The sequence below is a fragment of the Platichthys flesus genome, chromosome 18 (genome assembly GCF_949316205.1).
Source record: "Platichthys flesus chromosome 18, fPlaFle2.1, whole genome shotgun sequence".
Taxonomy (NCBI): Eukaryota; Metazoa; Chordata; class Actinopteri; order Pleuronectiformes; family Pleuronectidae; genus Platichthys; species Platichthys flesus.
Window position 1 is genome coordinate 5,561,783 of NC_084962.1, and position 20,446 is coordinate 5,582,228.

Here is a 20,446-nt window from a genome sequence, read left to right on the forward strand (position 1 = left end):
AGTGAGAGTAAATCCCCCAGCAACCCCACTGTCCTCGTCTAACCTCAATTGAGACACACCTCCTCGCTTCAAAGAATGTGCCGGTGAAACCGTGCAGCAGTCTCAACGCTATCTGTGCTTTATAATTAAAGGAAAACTCTATGCATTTAAAGCACCAAAGTGGGTGCCACGTTTAAATTGCTTTTCCCTGCCGCTGTCTGGGCGTCTGAAACAACCTCGGCTGTGGGAGAAATCATGCTCTGGGTAACAAGACTAACCAAATGAATTGTGGAAGGCTGAATGTAACTTGGCATATTGTTGTATTGCAAGGTTTAATATTTGTCTTTTAAACAGAGGAGAAGGACAATGAACAGATGTCAAAAGTATGATAATATCTAGCATCTGTGTTTCTGCTATGTGTTCACCTACAATCCTGAAATAAATCTACATTTCGTCAATCAGGGAGATCAAGTTTTTATTTCATGATCTATGGTGCACTTTTCAATGCACCCATTTGTAAAACAGAAGCACATTTTTAAGAAAAAATGGCAATGCAAGTGATTTAAATGAATAAAAATGACCTCTGTAAACGTTTGTGGAGGAAATAAATGAAGTCAACATGTTTGGAAGACCTCATTGTGTTTTGTTGAGAAGCACTGAATGTAAACAGAGCGTTTGTTTGTACGCAGGGAAACTCCACAGGGCACCTTTAACCAAAGACAATGCTTTCTTTGTTATGCTCACGGAACAACCTTTCATTTTTTCCCATTTGAAATCTTTCATTTGTCCTCAAGAAAAAAATGTTGTTCATTGACTGTACATGAAGATGCACGACAGCCTTTCCAATGTCCCCTGGTGACTTGCTTCAGTATAGGTCATATACAAAACAAAAATCAATATACACTATATTGACTCAAAGATGGTTTCTGTCTGCAGTTCTTATCACACTGATGTAAGGGTGACACATGACATGAGGAAGACCTTAATACATTTTTGAGTGGATCCAGATAAAAAGTCAGATCCAGGTCACTTTCAAAAACACAGCAAGCTATGGTGTTAGCCTTGGGGGAGGGTTGCACACTTTGAATGTCCTTGTATTAAAATGGGGTGAAACGTCATGATTGATGACGGAGGCTGACACACGATTAGTGGATCGTATACCTGCAGAACTAATCCTCAGATCGTTACTGTGCAGGCTCCAAATGCCCTCATCGGTGCAAGATGCTGAACATTGCTTAAATAAACAATGCGTCACTTTACTGACACATTTATAGAATGTGACGACAACTCAGAACAATGCTCTTTCCACTTTCAATAAGGGCAATGTAGCAGTGTGGTGTGGATATCTTATAGGTAGGTACCTGACATAAAAAGTGATAAACTGAAATATAAAATAAAAAGGGAACCATTCTTCTGTCCTTAATCAGAGAAGTACAAACTGAAATGTTCAATATTCCACAGTCCTGAGAACAAACACTACAGCAGCCTCCGAGAGAGAGAAAGTTTTGGGATTAATGCAACAAGTGCAGGCTAATATTTGCTGTAAATCACATAAACCACAGCATTGTTGCTGGGTTGATGTGACTCAGTGGCAGCTTAGAGTGTGGTCTTATACAAACATGACTACACTAGCTTGATTATTTTTCCAAGTAGTGTGTGTGTGTGTGCATCATCTGTACCTTCTCTGGTGGCGGACCTCTACTTTCTCTCTATATCATCCGCTTTCTGTTTTTCTCTGAGAAAAAAAGAAAAGAAAGAACAATTTTTTTTAAACTGTGGGTCCTGCACATCACACATGTCATTGTCAGATAGCATAGACTTTCCACATTAACCACATTTTCTCCCAACATACAAGCAAACAACTTCAACCCTCCTCCCATCTCAAAACACAAACCACTGAATAATTCAACAGTGAAATCTACACCGTTGTCTGTTATATCCTAAATAAAGCTGATTAAGCTTCTGTCTGCTGCATGTTCACTGGAGTATTAAATGTCTTGTGACAAGCTGTAGCTGCTAATGGTCGATCATTGGGGTGTGCTGTGCAGTCATGTCCTGCAGGGAGATAAAAAAAAATAAATAAATAGAGGGCACTGTCATAGTCGGTCAAAAACTAGGGTGGCACAAATTCAGTGTGACATTTATAGCCCAGTGCAAGAAGAAAAGACCAACAGGATGGTCTGAAGTTCTTTACTCATTCATGTATTTTACATGTAATTGATATTTTTAAACGTAATGTAATGATGTTAGTTGTTTTATCAACAACAAAAAAACGGCATCCAGATATTGTAATAACCTTGTTTTCATTTTCAATCATGCCAGAGATTTAAGGCCAAAACCCACTCATACAGATTTTCCTCCTTCCCATCCATCACAATATATACTTCTCATTCCTTCTGTTTTGACCCCCCCACCTCTCCTCTGCAGAACCTGCACAGCAACAGAGCGTAGAAAAAAAAGAGGTGGGATGCTGTAAATGGATGGATGGATGGATGGAGGCTCCAAAGGGACACTAGTCGTTCTCCTTATAAGGGGATAGCAGTGTGTGGCAGCTCCCTGTGGTCAGACACATGAGCAGACTTCACCTCAATGTCACGCAGGAGACACACACGCACACACACTTACTTCATGTGTCCCTTCTGGAACACCCATTTGCCAAAACACCATGTGGACAGCACAGACTGAGCACTGAGGAGAACAGACACTTCACCATCACACACACTTCACTCATTACACATTCTCTCTCCCTCTCCCTCTCGGTCCCTCTCTCGCTCCCTCTCTCGCTCCCTCTCTCGCTCCCTCTCTCTCTCGCTCGCTCCCTCTCCCTCTGCGTCTACATCCACATACACTCCTTCTCTCCTTCCCTTTTCTTTCTTCCTTACTTCCTTTCACTTCTGTTTCCCTTGTCTGTCAAAAGGAGCTGGATTTTCTCAGTTTTTCCAGCCAGACCGACAGATGGCAACAGGCAGTGTACTAATTTACACAGTAGCACTGAATGTGATTAGTCCAATTAGCAGAGAATTCCATTTACAAAATCAGCAGTCATGGTTCCAGATTAAAAAACAGCCATTAGCTACGCCGCCACTTAGGCACTACGTTAGCCTGGGGAGCCACCTATTCAATAAATAAGCCTCACATTTAACCAGGGGGTCAACAGATGAGTCAGTCAGTTTAGTAGTCCCTCAGTAAATCTGTCAGTCATCCTGGCAGGTGGTGGAGCCAGACAGAGAGGAGGGAGACACACACAGACTCCTAAAAAATAAACATGTTTTTCAGGAAACATGGACAGAGAGCAGGAATGGAATTTTCCAGGGTCCCCACAGGAACATGAAGAATAATAATACAGGTCCATTATGTCCCATTCTGAGTTATGAAACAGTGAGGGTAATTTTATCCTGAGCTTTAGTTGAGGGTAGTGATGCATATGAACATTGGTTGAGTTTATTTTTAAAATACTACATTTAGATCATCTATATTATTTCAATATTTACTCAGCCAGTCATTTTTCCATCTCACTTGTTAATGTACTGTTGGAATCAAACTCTACTTTTGTTTAGGAAATTTAGCTGATATTGTAACTGAACCTAAAATTTGTGACAAAAGTGAGAGACTGAGTGAAAAGTCCAGTGTTTATCGAATGTTTTATAGTTGCTGAGATACCAAGAGGGAAATGTTTAATTTCTGTTATATTAAATCTTCACCTCAACTATTTGGCCAGAGGGTTCTTTGAACATGGCATTCTTCCCAGATCTTCAACAAGCAGTTTTAGTTAGTGAGGCTAGATAATACTGTAACCATGATAGAGGTATTATATGTGACATTAAAGGAATACATATTTTAGAAAGACATGCAGCAACACCACTGATTCAGTTTAGTTTTCGCATTGAGCTCCAAACTTTTTTTTTGTCCTGATTATCTTATGTGTTCAAAGTGATACTAAAATCTGTCTTCTCAACTAGTTCCACACAGCGAGCAGGACCTGTCCTGTGCAAATGCAGTTTTTGGTTTAGCTTCCAGTTCACCTTCTCCAGACAAATTCTAACTGTCTGGATGAGGGCAAAGAGAAGAATAGTGATTCTGTCTGATGTTTCGACACTGAGGTGACATCCACGTGTCAGTGTGTCAGGTGATTCCCTGACTTAATCTGGGGCGTTGCCCTTCAAAAGCACTCGCACACCCACCCCCACAAAAACATCACCATCATGAAAACAGTAACTGTCACTTTCACTCACAGCTGCACACCTCGCGTTTGAGGCCTCGTCTAAAAGCTCTGTTTCCATGGTGACAGCAGAGACATCCGTTAAAATAGGGGAAGTGAATGAATTTGACAGAGTGGAACCCAGAGGGGAGAAACACACACACGCACATATAAACAATTCGTTCTAGAATGGTTTACGGTTTAGAAAAAGGGAAGGTATTTGATTGAAAGCTGCTTTCACTTCTGGTTGAACGCCCGGCAAGGAGGTTGCCAAAACCCACTGGGTAGACGTTGAGTGACAGACTGCGGGACAGGCGGGTGACAAAGATGAGACGACAGCGCCAGAAAAAATCCTGAGAGAACTCACAGATTAAAATATATCCTTGTGGATCTAAAATAGATCTAAATACTTAAAGAAAGACGCCATCATTGTCTTAACACTTCAAGGCTGCTGAGAGGATGAATCATGAAAGTATAAACAAACTGACTGAAGCAGAGTGAAACTGAAGAGGCACCATTTTCAAACCTGATTCTTATGGGAACAGAACTTCTGTACTCCTCTGATGGTCTGTAGCCACAGTTTACACAAGATGACAAAAGCCTCAATGTCCCACAATTCACTGGGTTTAATCAACCACAAGAGTGAACATTCGCGAGTTCCTCTTATCTTCCTCTCATATCAGCTGTGTTTTCACAGTGTGTTTACTCGGCCAACATTAGCCTTAAACCACTGAGTACTCAAGAAATCAGTGAGCACACATTACAATCAAATGCAAATCAGAAGTGAAGTGTGCTTTCCTCACCAAAAGCATAGAACTACAGTGTGTAAACATAATATATCTTGTGCTTTGAGTGTTGTTCTGTTTGTGTAAGTTGCTGACATTAACTTGAAAATGTATTGATATAAAACCCTGTCTGCCAGGCATATTTTGATTACCGTTTAAACTGAAATTACCTGAGTAGCTGTGATTTGCAAATGGATATGTCATAAACGTGAAAAGAGGAAACTACCAGCATGAGAGTTCATCGGTAATTAGGTCACTACTGAGTGAAAACACTTAATAGCGTTTGCTTGATTACAAACAAATGTACAACAACTCATGACCCCCCCCCCCCAAAAAAAGATATATTTCCACTGAAGTAACTTATTGGGGTAGAACAAATTCAGTAAGGCAATATCCTGATTATTTCCACTTGCAGTGATGAGCACAGAGACTTTGTCAAGGCCGACAGTAGAAGTGATTTTGTCCCAACGACTCCACAAAGAAAACTAAGAAAATACAGTGTCAGAGCAGTCACATCATACTGGAAGTACAATACTTCCTTAAAAAGGCAACCATAAAAAAAGAACACTATAACATACGGGTTTTCATACTGTTGAACTGTTGTCTCTTCTTTGTGATCTCTTATCCTGAGGGGAGGGAGATGCTATGATCCACTCTGGATAAAGACCAAGATTTTTATTTGAGTAAAGCTCATTTCTGCAAACAAATGGGTCCTGTATAATTATTAGTGCATCAAGGTTGATGTTCCAGATTTTAGCAGCTAACAGGTGTAACGTACTTTTTGCTTTTTTCAGCTGAAAGCAGTTGCTCATCTAATTAAATGGACAAACAGCCACTTAGAGCAACAATACTACAGTGTTGTAAACAGTAGGGCTGTTTCAGGGTTTTATCAAAACACCAACATTTGGAACAGTACAGAGAAAGTGAATAAAGAACATGTTGGACTTGACTTCACATGAAACTACATGATCAAAAATAACCAAAGAATAGGAAAGAGTTGAAGTTGTGCGCGTCTCGCACAGTCTCAATGTCCATAATTCAATTTGGACTAATACACAATAATCCTTTTCTGGGTTTTACCGTGTATCTTCATAAACCAACCATGGTTTATGTACAATGTTGTTATGTGCAAACGTTTGTTCTTATGCAAAAAAACAGATTTTACTTGCTCGTACAATCATCCTGTGCCATCGCACTTTTACTAAGTGAAAAGGTGAATATAGTGTACAATCATCAATAACCCCTCATTCTTACCTGAAATAACTGCTTCACTGATCTACACTGAGGCGCATTTCTCCGCTTGTCAACAAGAGATTCTGCTCCTCTGATGTTTTCTAATCCCTCACAAGTAGAATTGAGCTTTATAAAAAACAGCTGAATTCAAATTTATGTTCCTGAATAAGCGAGGCGTCGCTCAACAAAAAAAGATATAACATCGCATTGTGTCGTAATTTATGGGAGGTACTAGTGTCTGTGTGCAAGTGTGTGTGTGTTTGCAGGAGTTTGTGTGTGTGCTCGTAAATAAATAGTGAGTAATGGATAATGTTGGATCATGAATCCGAATCGTTCCGATAACTTTAACTCTGATGCCCTGTCTGTGCGCATAACATTACATCCCATGTTATTTAGCAGGTTAAACATGTCACACAAACTCTCAAGCGAATCAAACAAACACAAAGTAGACATCAGTCCTGTACCTGTCCAAATAACTTGTGATCAGTATGGTGCTTATTGTTAAAGTGAAAAGTGAGCGCAGGTGAGAGGAGGAGTGAGGAGGAAGCAGACTCCGAAAGGACGACAGACTTTTAATGAGCGTCTGTCCTGAGCCTGGAGAAGTGCAAGTGGTTGGTGTAAATGTATCAAAACCCTGATATTATGGCACTAAAGTTAACATGCATCAATCGATTTATTCCGTCAACAATTGTCGCGTGCATGGGGGCTTGATTTCAACAAAATATATGAACAGAAGAAACTACTTACTCATTCAAATGATGTACTATGTTGGGCTTGTAGCACATATATTCTATTGTGAATCTGAAAGCAGTTCACAAATGGGCAAAATCATATAAGATGTACAACGGATGCTGCTCCATTTTGTCCTCCACAAAACTAATAGAAGGCCTCAGTCCAAACCATGGTTAGCATGACAGCTGTTGGTGCTCACGACTGAACCTGTAATCAATTATTTACATGAATGAGCAGCATCTCCACCACAGGAAAATGCACATTTCCAACATGGCTTCAGGTCACGCAAAGGGAGTTGGTGTGCAAATCTGTGTAAAAAGTAAGCACAAGTCCCAGATGAGACCAACTCCAGCTCAGGTCTCTCAACAAGGAGATGAAATCAGTGTTTATGTGTGTATGTAAGCCCATGTGTCTACTATGGCAGAGGATGGAATGAGGCTGTGTGTGTGTTTCGGTTCAGGACAGAGTTCAAATAATGGTTAACACTTAATGGAAGTTCAATGGGCTGGAAGATTGCAAATCTCCCATGAGTGTGAGTGTGTGTGTGTGTGTGTCAACTACATAGTGTCTCTTTTCTATTCTGCATGGCAACAGCTGATGAATGGATGATTGAATCATAACAGCCCAGTGCGCTCTGGGTTTAGGGATGTTAGGTGGGGTGAAGGGAGAACAGGGACATTGCCAAGCATTAAGATTCATTGACTTGACAGCTTCGTTTGACAACATGCGACCCCAAACATTCACTTTATATTAATTCTATAACATCAGCATAGGTGGAGCACTCTGGGGGTGTGAATAATGCCTTTAATTAATCAACATTATTTTTTGTTATCACTGTTGAAAAAGAAATTCACCGTAGACCAAAAATCCAAACCGACTAAACTGACGGTTAAATGTGTCGGAACTGTGTTACTTCCTTCACAGTTTAATGTGTGTAATGTTTTTTTTTTGTAACCCTAACCCTAAGATTGACTTCATTGTAGACAACATAGTTCCTATTCACAAAATATTTCCAGAATATCTGGTCTAGTTTCTCTTTTCTTTAATATTCCGGATCATGACCCAGGGTTAGCAACATTATATAATTGCTGTTATATACTTGTGACGTAGAAGCACACAAAAGCAATCACAGATGTAACAGGAAATTATTTTCCCTGCTAAGAGGAAAGTCAAAGCAGGCTAAACCTGATTGCAGTTTCTGGAATCTGGTTCCAGTTTAGTTCCTCACACACTTTTTTCATCATCTCAAGCCTACAATTGACAAAAAAAAAAGTGTTTTCAAAGGGTCAAATGAAATAAGGAAAAGGAATATACTTTCCTCTCCGAGTAATTTATTTAAAAACAACCGAGATTATAAAATACTGAATATGGCACATGATGAAACAAGGTCTGATGCCGAGTAGCACATTCCCTGACAGAGTAAAAGCCTTCTGTGTGTCATGTTGAGGATCTGCCAAAGAAAAATAAATATATTTTCAAAAGGCATGGGTTGGTATTCAAACACAGTAAATCCAACACAGAAGAAAATGAGCACCAGCCAAAAGCTTCTACATGTTGGCTGTGTCAGGGAGTTAATTTACAAGCCAAGAACTAAGATATGGAAAACTTTTAATAACAATGTAGCTCAGAAGTGAGAAAATCACGAGGATTATTGAATAAAGCACATAAAATACCCTGTAGCCTGGACAAAAGCCTGGATTTGAATAATATGCTTGCTGCAATTCATTCATCAAGAAAACTATGCTTAAGCTTTGGTGGAGATACTGTTTGAACTAGCAAATCACCGCTATTCACTTCCACAAACTGAAATGCCTGTCAGTATTACAGATTAATGGCCAGATACAATCTAATCAGATGCTACATGGAATGGCAGAACGTTGATGCAAAAGTGGCTGCTCCTCCCAAAGAACATTACCAGTACATCAGTGCGCTGCATATTCAGTACTTAAGATACAGGGTCAGAGCAATAATGAAGCCCACAGGAGTATTTCCAGCTGCAGGTGCACAACAACACTTTGCAAAAATGTACAGAGTGTGTTTAGTTCTATTTCAGATTGTTTATATTTAAGCACCTTCCGTCTTCATTTTTGTATAAAGGATCATGGCTCATTAACTTCCATTTAGTGTTGGCTATCTTCAAAATAAACTTTCTCCAGGGTACCAAACAGACATTAAACTTTAACTCCAACTCTGTGTTATTAAACTGAATTATGTGTCTGTCTTCACATTGTATCCAGTTCTAATAGAAACTAGCCTCTGCGGGCAACAGCCCCAAATGTATGGGCCTTCAGTGTTGACAGCAGTTGTCACAGGGCATGACTCGGTCTTCTGTTGGCCATACACCGTTTACAGTCCCACTAGTTTCTCTTATCACAATAGTCAAACATTCTCCACAAAAAACAAACAGATAAGCTGTTTGTGGATGTTGTAGGTCCAGACAGCATTCTGGCTAATCTCTATTAACAGCTACCTGCATATTTTACATGTCATTTAGCGGACGCTTTTTTTCCCCCCAAAGAGACTTACAATTAGTGCATTCAACATCTATAACGGGGCAATTGAGGGGTTCAGTATCTTGACTAAGGACACTGCAGCATGCAGATGGGGAAGACTGAGGATCGAACAGTCGACATTCTGGTCTTGGACAACCACTCTACCCCTGAGCAAAAGCCGCCCATATGAATGCAAATCAATTTTTAATCTTATTTCTGATGTATTTCAGTCAATGTGTTCCACCTTTTTTTAAATCTCTACTTGGACTGTTTACCTGTGACCAACAAAAACCTTCTCAAATGTGATAGCTCAAACTACAAACTGAAACCAGAAGGTGCCCAGCCCCAAAATCATGTCCATCGCATACAGATATATGTGAATATGCAGAAACTGTTTATAGAATGTGCTATTGAAATGGTAAAATATAATGAAACAAGTTCAACTGTTTGACCTCTTTAAAACACTGTACTAATCCAGTAGTTATGTTAAGTCATTCCATTTCCTCTCAGAGGAATTTGTATAAACCAAGGGAAACCAAAGTCAACACCAAAGACCCAAAATAACCTGTTGGGGAATCTCTAGGAAAATCACTGGTGAGCATAAATCAACCCGTGTCTCTTAGTAGCAGTGTGATCCAACTGAACTACACAAAGTACAAAAACATACTTCTTCTATGGAATGCTTATGCTTTTCTGAAGTGACTTGCTCTCATCAACGAATATTAACATTCTAAAATTCCATAATGAAGTTAGCACCTCACTTCTTTTTCCTTCACGAAAGCAAATGCAAAGGAGAAGCCCTCAATACCCAAAGCTGAGAGCTTTGGGCCTTTATTCTCACTACACCACTATCTTAAGTTTACCGATGAATTGGTCTACTTTATTATGTATTGGGACCTCAAACAGTAATGCAACATATTAGACGGGCTTTATCATCTTCAGACCACTCAAACTATGTATGCACATATATCACTATTAGGGATTTAAAAGAAAAGTGGTCACCAAGTGGGAGCCTCTGCTCAAGATAAGCTTATTAAGTGTAAGGCCTCAAAAAAACAAACTACATTAAAGTCACACCAGTCTGCCACTTAAAACAAAATCAACATGATTGGCCTTGGCTTCCTGCATCCATTTTTTAAAATCCTTCTGCTGTTTTGACTGGCAAGGAAAACAGGCCTTCAAATTGGGTTAGGGGAGCTGCTTCGCCCTCAGGCTCCCTACACTGGAGCAAATGTGACAGCAGGGCGTGTTGGGGGGGGTTGAGCTCAGCTCGGGGGATGTTGGCTGAGTTTTGCCCTAATATGGACACACGCGAGGGGGGGGGTTGCCTGAGGGCAGGGCAGAGGGTGGGCTCGGTCGACCAGGGGGAAACATACCCAGCGCCACCACAATGGCAGCCTTGCTTCCCTCTGCTGTATCACTGATGCCCCTCATCCTTTAACGCCAGTCAACTACATTCACCAGCTGAGGATTCAACTGTTTTGGTTCAGTAACTGCTCTCTCAGCTCTCTACGCACAATGAAGAACTCTTTAGCAGTTAGGACCTGTACATCAAGCACCGTTAAGATTGAAGCAGTCTTGATGCTCACACACAGACACTCACACGAGTCAGTGACACTAAAGCACAGTGCAGAGTCTCCTCCTCTGCAGCAGTGCTCATCTCTGTTCAGCTGCTGGCTCTGTGTACCCTCTGGTTCAGTCAGCTGGGTTGCTGCCTAATTTTACACTTGCTCCTTACAAACTCACCACTATCCCTCCTCCACATCTGGCCTCTGGTGCAGAGAAGAGGCAGAGGTGCTGATGATGGCCACAGAGACAAAACACTCACAGTGGTCATATTTTTCTGCTAGGGGAGCTGAGGGGGTGGCAGCTGGATGGGGCGGGGGTTGCCAGAGAACGTGGTAAACAACTCACAGAGATGTCCGTCGACACTGAGAAAGAGAAAGTGGGATGGAGAGACTGCCAAGGCACATAAGAGCAATGAAGAGAACAATAGAGGGAGGAAAAGAAATCAGAGCAAAAAGCTAGTAGGAAAGTAAAGGAGGGCGTTTGGTATTTGGAGAGGAGGAGGAGGCAGAGTGGCTGTCTGGCCATCGCTGCATAGAGTGGGACTCCAGGCGTAAAAATTCCTCCTACGTCTTTACTCAATGCCACTTCTGTTCTGCCAGGCCCTGCATGTCAGCAGCACTGCAGATACAAAGGGAACCATGTCTGTGTGTGACCGACTTGTGTGGCTCTAGTGTTAGCAAGTGTATATGTGGGGGCATCAAGCCATCTCCACCACTGCAGGCTCCTTCTCTGCTTGGTGTAGGTGTGGCAAGCTACGCTCAATGAACCTCCACGACCGTGGCACCAACATTATTCTTAACAGTATAATCAAGCAGACAGATGTGCTACTGTTATGGATGTCCTTAAAAATGCCAACATGAACTAACTGAAATTTGAAAAATGCATTCATACAAAAGAGCCATGCAACAAATTAATATATTTTTAGCAATGGCATAAGGTTTCCGATCTGTGCCTTGAGCTTTTCATTGGTCTCGCATTTACTTTACTTTTATTGTACTGTATACTGTATCAGGCTTACAATTAGACTATTTTGTTAACTTACAATGAACATCTGGGAATTTGGGGGAATAGTCTTTGCCTTCTTGCTGAGACTAAGATGGTCAGTTATATTTTAAGCTCCTTTCTGCAGCTGGTTACCTTAGCTTTGTGACTGATGGGACCCAATGCAGAAGTGTATGCAGGTGTCTGTCCCATAGTTTCTAGACGTCTCAGTTTCTGCCAGTCCAGATAATATATGGAGCTCCTGAGTTTTCAGACCTAATCAGGGCCAAGGGGCGTTTCCAAAGTTCTCTGTTTAAGGTGTTAAAAAGTAGTGTGTAGTGCGAGTAGTGTGGACGGCCGACGTAAACTTAGCAGCAGTAATGAGCTTAAAAACTACAATGAAGTAGTGTGGATAGAGTCAGAGAGATGGTCTCGCACTAATTTGTGTAAAAACAGGCTGTAAAAACACTGGGAGTCAGTGGGGCACAGGGGTTTCCTTGTGAAAACAAACCTATTTATGGCTTTCCATGAACGCTGGCTCGACTCTAAAGGATCAGCGCTTATCACTCACAATAGCTGAGCAGACGATGCTTGACATTTACAGACCATGCAGGCCTTTGGTCTCTGTCACCAGACAAGTCTGTCAACCGAGGCCAAGATCAAGTGCACTCAGTTAGTCATGCTCCATAACCAGGCTGGTTAAGTGTTTGGCTTTTCCCTCTTTATGCAAGTTTTCACGTTGATACCTTTACTTTGTGTCTGCATGCCGTTATAAATCTGAAATCCATGGCTGGTAAGTTAAAACCTGGCCACACACACATACACATACACAGAACATGTCAACCTTTGCCAAATTGAGTGTTTACAAGTAAGGGAATCCACTAATCATTTACAATTTTTCACATCGTTTTGTTCTATCTGCTGTTTTTAATATGTTTAATATAGGTTATGCCATTAATGGATTATTTTCAATGTGTGTGTGTGGACAGCACCTTTATCATCAGTAGCCATATGCAACACACACCTTTGTAGTCTTATTCTGTTTCTGTGTCATAAGCTTTATGTTGTGTAGCATTAGTTTGGCTCTTTGGCATATGAGAAATTCCATTTCATTCAGCCGTATACTTTGTATGAGGATGAATTACAATGAAGTCAATGACCTTAAACATAGGCTGCAAAATTATTTAATCATGCATACTGTTATACTATGGGTTTCTTGCAGCAACCTGTGGACCTCTAGGTAAGTACATAATTAAATTATCAAGCATAATAATCATCATCATCTTAACATTCAGTAAGAGTTTAAGACATTAATCTGTAGTACTCACACATTAAATCAGTTTGGACACAGTCAGTCACAGACCTGCTGTTTTGTTGGTGCCTGCACTTATTTTTTGGGCCGATACTCCCTCCTTACCAAAGGTCCTAATAAAGATCCCAATAACTCTGTTCGCGCTGACGGTTAGCCTGTCAGGAACAATAAACAGCTGTAAATCTGTAGATTCCTGCACCTGCTGAGATCACTGAGTGTGCTGCTGAGTTGTACAAAGCCAGTCAGACAGAGGCCAAGATCCCTTTGCCAGCTGTGGACATACAGAAAAAACAGGTGGAGTGCCAGAGCTCAGCAAAACCAGCTCACTATTCTCTGTAAAGATTAAATGTGACAGTATACTCAGCTAGTGGTGCACATGGTGATGGGTTTTGTTTAATCCCTTTTTAGTTTCCAACTGAATATGGGCGAGGCGGTGGTCTAGTGGCAGAAACTTAGACTATGGGCAGAAAAGGTCTCTGGTTCGTCTCTGGTTCGACTCCACGGGGAGACAACAAAAGACGAACCTGGATTGATCTGCCTAAAAATCCAAGAGGATTCTCCCTACCCTGTCTAGTGCCCCTGAGCAAGACACCTTACTCCCCCAAAATCTGCTCCCCGGGCGCCGTACATGGTACAGGACACACTGCTCTGTGTGTTCTGCACCAGATGGGTCAAAAGCAGAGGTTAAATTTCCCTACCTGCATGAGTGTGCCAGTGCATGTCTGTGCATGTGTTTCGGACTAATAAATGCATCTTAATCTTAATCTCTAATTAAGATTAGAGATAGAGATTAGAGATCTTAATCTCTAATTAAGATTAAGATGACTTCACACTCACTGATCTGGCAGCAGGTTATTTCACCTAATTTATGACTCACAGCAGAAGGGTGAGGTTTGCCAATTGTGAATTGTCAACTTTGCCAAACTGAACAGGAAACTTTTGTTTGCAGAATAAATATGATCAGTCGCGAAAGGATGATAATGTTATCCAAGGAGCCTTTTGAAATTGTATTTGTAGTTTCTTAGCTTCCATCCAGCTCAGTATTGTTACACATTTTCCAAGGCTCTCCAATTTTCCAGTGGCCTAGAAAGTATGATGCTTTGGGCATTCGGGCATAAATAAACTGCAAAAGCAAAGATGCCCGTTGTTGAAAGTCATTTGCAGAAAATCCATAAGACAGATGGCGTGCATTGTAAATGACCCCAGTGTACCACCACTCAGGTTTCAAAGACAACACTTACTTTTTTAACATGAGGCAGCATTACACCTCACAAGGTTAAATAAGGCCAAAGTCAGGGTAAAGCAAAAAGGGAAAAAGAGGGAGGTAAAACTTTTGTCACCACAAGTATCAAAACAGAATGAGAGTTCACTAAAGAAATATGAGTTAAATAAAGAAATACGATAGAGGATTTGAAAGCCCCTTAGTCATTATTATGAAGTAAACCTCACATTTTTCCTGAGGAGAGCCATGTGTTTTTACATAAGCCAACTACGACAAACCAAAGAAAAAGTAATTGAGAGTAAAAAACTAAAAACAGAGGGAAATGAACCATACAAGAACAACACTTGCAAGTGACAAAGTGAAACTGCACAGACTCACAGAGAGCTGTTGTCCCGCTGACAGGATGCGAGTATAAAAAGTGAAACGTGAGCGGGAAGTGTGCAGGGTCATAAGGAAGCACAGTGCGGCACACTTACTCTCTGGTAGACATGCAGACAGAGGACAGGCAGTATTGAGGTGAAACAGGAACTCAGAGCAGACAGTTCAATTCACAGTGTTTAACTGCGACACAGACAGGGCCGGCTACACACAAATTACTCCTTTCCTGAGACAAATAAAAACAGGAGGGGTTCAAGCGGGGCTAAAAATGAAGAAAAATACGAAGGAAATTTTTGCTAGAAAACATTATTCCTGGTGAATATTGAACGCTGGAGGCTTAAGTGTTGGAACACTTAAAGTTTTTCGGAGATAAGCTGTTCCCAAGGCTGAGATTTACTATTCCTACTTTGCCAAATTGTGAGACAGAAAAGGCTCCTTGTGTAAATTGGCACCCAATTACAGCTAAAATGATAAACTTGATTCATGGGTCTTTTTCACAGCAGACATTTTATGTAATAGTAAGGAAGGAACAGGTGTTATAACACAATTGCTCTGTTCTATTCAAATGTCCCAGTAAAGCTGCTGTCAGACATGCACTGAACTCCGCAGTTCCTTGGTATTTTCTCCAGAGGAAACCGAGTGTGAACGCGAATGTCCAAGTGAGACGCTCCGCAGCCTCTGCGGACTTTCTCCTCCTTGCCTCCTAGTATAATGTGTCAGAGTACCTCATGCTGTGTTGTGCATGTGTGAATCTGGAAAAACTCCGTAGCCAATTCTGTGGATTACCCACAGCTCATGTCTGAAGTAGCCCAAGTAATGACAGTGTGAGTGAGCCTACATGCTCAATAAATGTACCCGGATACTGAAGCAGCTAAATGCAATGTGTCAAAATTTCATGTGTGAAAAAGGCACGATTACTCATCTTGACGCCACTATATCGCCTTGGTACAACAATACAAGCGGTTTTGCTTCTCACTGGTGAGAAATCCATTTTAAGCTACAGTCACACCAAAATTATCTTCCCATCAGGCTTTTATCTCCATGGGAATGGGAAGAAGAAACATTTGCAGGGATGAAACAGTTAGGCAGTTAAACATTTAGCTGACCGACAAGAAAGCAGTTTTTAATTGTTCAATTGCTTTTAAACAATCACTTTATTTAAAATGGCTAAATTCAGTTGAGGTTTAACCTACAACATAGTGGGACTCTCAAATGTTTGACCAGAGACAGCAGCTGTGTCTGGCACGTAAGTGTTAAATGTTTGTAAATGCTTGGTAAAGGAAAACAAGCTGGAGAGCTTGTGCTTTTACATATACATTATTTTAGTATAGTATACAACTGGACAGGCAAATTTGAGTTTAGTTGATACAACCACAATAATCCACAGTATCAATACTGCTGGCAGGGAAAGCCTGGCTATAGAACAAGTGCAACAAGATGAGTATGCATTCTAATTAGTACAACATACAGTATATGCAGCCAACTGTGCAGACTTCATTGTTGGTGCAATACAAAAAATAAGAGAAGAACATATGATATTCTCTTAAGACTTCATTGTTGGTGCAATACAAAAAATAAGAGAAGAACATATGATATTCCATAGTTCTCACTATCCATAGTTATCACTATCACAGTTTCACATGACTATCGCTTAAATGCTCTATGAAGACTCTTTACTTTATCCACCGTCACACGTTTGCACACACAAGCACACGCACATATATATACACACTCAATCTGTTAGCCGAGCATCTGAGGCTCTAGAGCCAGTGAGAAGTCTGTTGTGCTTTCTGTTCCAGCCCAGATGGCAGCATTGGCTGAGTCAGCGGTGGCTGATGGTCCACTGGATGATTAGACGTTGATAACAGGAGGAGAGCCGAGCACTACGAGCCAGGAGCAGTGGAACTGAGGGACACCTGAGCCACTTTGTTCTGTTTAAATTAAGTAATCACTTAAGCAAGTGTAATGATAGTGTTCAGCTTCTCCTGGATGGACACACACACCAGACCTAGGCGGTATGACTTCACATCGATATAATGATTATTTCAAACTTTTACCTCAATTAAAATTATTTCAGTTAATTGGGTTAATCTGAGCTGGCATCAGGAGTGAAATGATGCCAGAAGGGTTCACGCTGCTTGTTCAGCTAAAATCTCAAGCAGATATTAAGACTAGGTTCTGGTGCATTGAGAAGCATTGGTAGGAAATCCTCTGGGATTTCCCATTTAGTGTTAAAAAGCATATTGTGATTGATAACAGGACCTGCAATGAAGAAAGAAAAAAAAGCTGCTGAAAGCAGTTTCATTTGGAGATTGAGAACAGCTAAACTGCATATATCACATTACCTCTATCCGGTCTATTGAGACTTTAATGCAGCATATTTCAGTAACTGGAAACCCCTTTGAAATATGACCATAATGGCTATAGTCATCATATTTCACACATCAGAAGGTTGCAACAATACCTGTTTGCTAAACTTGTTTAAGGTGGATACTGAAATCTGATCACAACTACACACACTCAACCTCAAGGGGAAGTATTGCACATGCTCCTGTGTAATTTTGGTTTAGGTTGGATTGTACATATTTTGGAACGCTTTCGGTTATTGGGGAGGTTGTCAATGGATAAAGGTTACACTGGCCAAATCATGTTATGAATTATAATGCTGAACATCTTCCACATGCTTACTATGGTTAGCATGTGTTCATTCTTTTCTGTGGAATAGCTTGTGCTCTAGCATCCTAGCAGAGCTACTTAAGTGCAAAAGAAACATTGCGTTGCAACACAAAGGATTTCCCCATGTGCTCGCCTCAGGCAACCTGTAACACAGCAGTACGTTAAAAACCACAATGTAAAAAAAAAGCTTCAGTTCGAGAGGGTGTGAGATGCCATATCCTGTTTTTCTGTTTAACACAAACACTGATCAGTGAGAACAGCCATAAAAACACACTCCATTCTTAATCTGCCAAGACACTTTTGTAAAGCCTGGCAGGTATTCTGCTCTTTTTAGTGTTCTCCCATTTGCTGTAGCACAAAGCATCAGCACGGCGTCTGAACCAAACAAGAGCTGATTAGTCAGTTTACATGAGCTGCAGAGGCATAACAATGAATAAAATGATCAGCTGGATATTTTAACTATTGCCAAACCAAGTCTGGAAGGGGACTAAAGACATAGTCAGCGTATAATGGGAGCGAGACAGTGATTAAGAGAGTCTCTACTGTGGAGACAGTGTGGGGAATGTTATGCTGTCCAGACATTTGAAAGCAACAGTCCAACACCTCCGTATAGTCAAACAGATTTGATTTGCACATGGTTTTGAAACAATTTCCACATATGGGATTCCTTTAATATCTTGCTGTGCATAGCATTGACTTGGCATCTTTCCTTTGGGGCTATATAAAGCCCTGCATGCCATAACTCGCCGCCTCCACCTAAAATTGAATACTGAGGCGCACACCTACACTAGGCCACGCAAAGAACATGCAAATCATTTCCACTTATTACGAGCGAGATCTGGTTCATCCAGCTATAGTCCACAGTATGTTGTTAGTCACATAATTCAACCAGCATTCCAGAAATGCTGCAATTACAGCCTGGCATACCAACTGAATCAAAACACATAGACACACTCACACATGTGCACACACTAGCTGTTGTTAAGGGCTGCAGCTGTTGCTGTATGTCTTCTCTAACAAAAGAGCGCCATTTCGGTCCAACGAGAGCCGCAAAACAGCACATTCCTCTCAGAACTAACAAAACGCTGGTATCTCAGCTGCTGACATCCAATACATAACTCATTTCTAACACCCTTTGCATTGACTACTTGACTCATTCGCACAACGCAGTCTTCGGATTTGATCTTTGGAAAGTTCTTATTTGTGGGGGTGGGAGTTGCAGGGTAACTCCGGATACACGGCCCACGAAAACGAAAATTAAAACCATGCTGTGATATATTGTGAGACAATCATAACGATATAATGATGCAAGTCAAAACTGAAGAAATAACAGTTTGACTCAATCTGAGATTAAACAATGTACAAAAAAAGTGCATGAAATCGTATCTTACTCTCTAGTCTGTAACTTGTCAATGTGGCATGTGGCCTATTCCAGATTGAAATAACCAACGAGCTGAAGTCCAAACTATATAAATATAAACTAATATTATATAATCAAGATTATGCCACCAGCATGTTGCATTATCTTCTCATGATTGGGATGACTGTACATTTTGCTGTGACTTATTCTAACCCTTATTTCATAAATAGTCAACTGTCCCCCCCCCCACCTCATAGTGAGTTTTGCTCGGTGAGGTGGTTGAATCAATCAATCATGGGCAATGATTTCACTGCTGCTGTTGGACATCGTGAAGTATGTGCTCCACTAATATCCCACGAGGCAGGAGGACGCAGACAGTCCGGGGCGGCAGAGAAGCGAAGGAAACAGCTGCTGGAGACTGGTATTTACAGCAGCAGTCTGGTTACTGGGACTCCTCCACCGGCCGAACAGGTTGAGAAGGGCAAACAACTCGGATCGGGTTCAAACCACCTGCTTGCCTGTGTGCACTTCATTGTTGTCACTACGTGTTGGACCTCACACTGTTGTGGAGACAGTGATTGCGGATGAAAACATGCCGTGATTTTAAACAAACAGCGGTCTTCACTTGGTCACTTCCTCTCATGGCTCGGTGATCAAGTAAAGCAGCAATGATATGTAATCAGGGAGTTGACAACGGGGGAACTCAACTGAAATGTGGCTGGAACCTGGCTGCTTCTCGCAAGCTAAGTTCTTGCAGGCTAGCCCGTTAGCGCGGCACCAGCCCTGCTGTCAGGTCGAGCCTGGAAATGGAGGTACACTCCCATAAGAGACTCAAACGGGTACAAACTTTGGCCCGCGTTAAAGTCTCACACTCGCTCAACGCTTTAGCTAGGACACACAACTCGTCCCATCGCTCCGGAGAGGCTAACACTAGCTAGCACGTTAGCGCCTCGTCCCCGGCATCTCTCTCCATGTGAAGTCGTTTGACAGTCACTGATTCGACGGGGATACACGATTTGGCGCGACCCCAGGCAAAGTCCCGCCGACTTAGCGGCCACTAAACACGGGTAAAAGTTGGTCAAAGTGGGGGAACTCACCGCTGCGACACCCGGGGGTCGTAGTTTGTTTGGAAGTCAGAACCGAAGTGTTGCTCTTCGCAGGACTTTCACCGGCCCTGGCAGCTCCGTCTGTCCCCAGCAGCCGTACCACAACACGCAGCACTTCCCCCTCCCTCCGCCGCCACAGGCACCAAGAGAAAAAAGTCCAGTCTCAAGCCCCGCCCAGTCACACTTTTAATTGGTCAAAATTAGGGACAGTGCGAAGTCAGCCAATTAAATTACCTACTGATGTTGTCTCCGTTCAATAGAAATGCGCCCAATTGTTTTCTCCTGGCAGTGCCTGGCAAATGTTTTTTTTTTTCTCATAATGTAATTCAATCTGAAAATGAAATTGATGATGAAAACACAGCATAACATAGTTATATCTGTCTTTATGGGTAAAACCAGGTCAGGACAATACATTCACTGCAT

At 41.5% G+C, this 20,446-nt stretch overlaps 1 protein-coding gene across 3 annotated transcripts in view; it reads right to left on the bottom strand.

The window, feature by feature from the left end:
* The window catches only part of fam49a (family with sequence similarity 49 member A), a 33,982-nt gene extending 13,832 nt beyond the window's left edge, over positions 1–20,150 (bottom strand). For 2 of the 3 annotated variants that reach the window (XM_062411322.1, XM_062411323.1), the window contains exons 1-2: positions 20,015–20,150; positions 1,659–1,714 (exon numbers count right to left, since the gene is read on the bottom strand). The gene's annotated coding sequence lies outside the window, so the exon portion shown is untranslated. The remainder of the gene's footprint in view (positions 1–1,658; positions 1,715–20,014) is intronic. The other variant, XM_062411324.1, reaches the window with a different exon arrangement.
* Positions 20,151–20,446: the final 296 nt, after the last annotated feature.